Raw genomic sequence first — 3147 nt, 5'->3', positions numbered from 1 at the left:
TTTCCCTAGCAGCACTGCTCTGCATTCCTGCCGTTCAGCCTCAGCTCTGCACGGACCAGCCACCTGCTCTGGCAATAGCTCTGTGTGCGTGGAGAGCAACGCCTGTTGTGCTGGTTTGCTAGCTTGGTTTGATGGCCTGTGGTGCTGTCATCATGCTGGGAGCAGCCAGGACAATGAGGGTATGATACCCCAAGAACACCGAAGTGCTAGTGACAAAAAGAACAAGGAAAGAGGAGCGATAATGGTTGCCAGACCAGTAACACACATTGTTAGGGCAGGATTTGGAGTGTGTTTCACAAGCCAGAGGTGACAGTATAGAAACACCACTGCTGTTGGGTTGCAGCTGTTGCAAGTAGAGTGATAAAGGTGCCGCTGGGAGGGGACACAGCCCAGTTTGCTGCTGCAGAACAGTGGGTTGAGCTTAGTAGTGAGAAACCCACCTGACCATCATGGAATCATAGAATGGCCTGGGCTGGAAGGGACCTTAGAGATCATCTAGTCCAACCTCCCTGTCATGGGCAGGGACGCCTCTCAACTAGATCAGGCTACTCAAGGTTCCATCCAACTTGCCCCCTCCCTGGAGGTGTTCAAGGCCAGCCACAACATCTCTGGGCAATTTATTCCTCTCTCCCCTGCAGCCCCTAAAGGCTGCAGCACGTTTTTACACACGTGCCCCCATCCCCTGCCACCACAGGCACAACAAGATGAGAGGGCAGGTTTGTGCTTCACCCACAGTGACACGATGCATCTTTCTCTATCAGAGTTCAGTGCCAATAAAACAGAAGCCAGTTGCTCTGCCACGCTGCAGCCCTCTTACCCTCTCCCCGTGCACACAGCTCATGCAGGGAAGTTCAACCAAGAGCCTTTTTATGAAAATTTGTAGGAACAGGTCGTCTGCAGGTTAGTTTGCTCAAACATGTATTGTTTTCTGCATTCTTCAGCCTTTTCCAGGTTTGCCTGTTCTGTGCCCTCATGGCTGCTGCCAGGAGATGGTGGGCCAGGCCTTGGCAAAATGACTGCTTTTACTGGTACTGCGGTGACAACTCAGGTATGGTACCCAGCCACGGAAACAACACAGCACCCAGAAACACAGACTCTGGGCACAGGACAGGCCAGACTCCTCCAGTGGAACGGAGCTGACTCCACTATGTGGCAGAGTTACTGCTGCTGCTGTGAGCCTCTGGGTCAGTGCAGGTAGCCCAGTGCTACGTGGTCCTTCAGCACGCTTGGTTTTGCCCCCAGAGTTCACAGCACCCAGCCCAGCTGCCCCATGGCTGCTTCGGTTTAGTGAGAGGCAGCAGCACAGCTGGGAGATCACCCACTGCCCACAAACCCAGCGGTGCCCAGCAAGTCTTAACACAGCAAAGAGCGTTCTGGGAGAGGCGGCAGAGAAAGTCCAGCATTGGGATGGAAAGGCTTCCCAGCCGAGATCTGAAACCAACGTGGCCTTGCCACAGTCGGGGCTGGAGGCAAGAGCACTAGTCTTCAGCCAGTGGAGGGGGGGCCAGATGGAGCTGGAAGTTCTCATTCTGGAAGACGCTGCTGGTGGTGGGGTCACCGTGGGAAACGCTGAGCAGCCCGTGCTTTTCACTGCTGTGGCCGCGAGACAGTTCTGTCAGAAGAGCTAGCTGCAAGACAAAACCCAAACAGATCACTGCCCAGCAGCCTAGAGAGACTGCCTAGGGGCACTCGTGCAAGGTGCAGAAGAAAGCGCTCAAGGCAGGGGCTCACCTGCAGCAATGAGAAAAACCTTAACGCATGCAAAGAGAAGGGTATATATGGTATGTAGTGACCCTAGAGAGCTCAGTGCAGGACAACGGTTCTGACCTAAACAGCTTTCCAGGTGTTTTAATGTTGCTTTAAAGTTACATCATTGAAAATCCCAGAAAGAGCTGAAAGTGCCACAACTGCAGCCAAAACAGGCAGGAGGCATAAGGAAAGTAAAAAGGACAGAGGAAGCTGCACTGTCCTTGGGACAAGGGGGGGCAGGAGGAGGGGGCCTTTCGTGCTATCATGGGAGCCACAGTGTCTGGAGGGGAGGTTATTTGCAAATCTAAAAAGAATCTGAGAAACCTCACACCGTGGACACTGAAGCCAGAGGCAGTTCCATGGTTTCACTGCTAGGGAATTCCTCAGATCTGTCAGCGGCAGCGTGGCTGCCTGGTGATGTGAAACAGTCAGCTCTACGCATGGTAAATTGCCAGCACTAAACGAAACCCAAGAGAAAAGCCAAAGCCCACACTGCCAGTGCTAAAATCTGACTTGACAACATGAAAAATATCCTTCAACAATTTAAAACTGACAGGAAAACAGGTGGTACGTACTCTGGAGGTTCCTCGGTTGAGTCGACAGAGTTGGTCAAAAGCTTGGATTTGCTGAGGATCCAACAGAGACTCTGAACTTGTCTGATAAAGAGAGTGAGAAGGTTACAAGATCTTAAGTTCATATACAGAGAAATTCACCCCTGCTCGTGTCCTCTGGCCTGGAGCAACCTGTTTGGGGGCTTTTTTAGCCATCTTTCCTCTGGTTTGAAGGAACTGTGTGCACCTTGGTTTGGGAGGAAAAAAATATATCCTGTTGTTGCACAGAGATACCCTTACAGAATGGCTCATTGTTGGGGTCTGTATTTGATGGCAGACAGACAAACAGTACTAAGTTAAAAGAATTTTTAAAAAAAGAAGAGGCAGAAGAAAAGAGAAAGAAAAGGGATGGGAGAACTCCCCCGCAGCCAGCTGGAAGAGAAGTAATGAGTCTCTGCGGATAAGCAGCCTCTCCTGGGCTCTTCCCCAGCAGCAGCAGCTTCCCCCCGTCCTTTCTCATCACCTCCCCATAGTCTGCCCCGGCCCCGCTCAGCCTCCCTGTTGGGTCCCAGCACAGCGCAGGCTGCAGCACACTGTGATCGGGCACAGATTTCACGTGGCTATTGCAGCAAATGGTTACCGTGTCAATGACTACTATCTACTGTTGGTGTCTCTCCTAAGGTCCATTTTTTCCTCCTAGTAGCGTGTTACAGACTAAAAGTCAGGAAATGACAGGTGAAAGGTGTGGGGGAAGGGGAGGCAAGGTGATTCACGCATCAGTGGCAACCATGTGCCCTGAGAAACTGGCCGCAACTGACATGGCAGCAGTGCCCAGCAGCGGCGGGGC

Source organism: Apaloderma vittatum, unplaced genomic scaffold (assembly GCF_000703405.1).
Source record: "Apaloderma vittatum isolate BGI_N311 unplaced genomic scaffold, ASM70340v1 scaffold8348, whole genome shotgun sequence".
Taxonomy (NCBI): Eukaryota; Metazoa; Chordata; class Aves; order Trogoniformes; family Trogonidae; genus Apaloderma; species Apaloderma vittatum.
Note: the sequence above shows the minus strand (reverse complement) of the source record.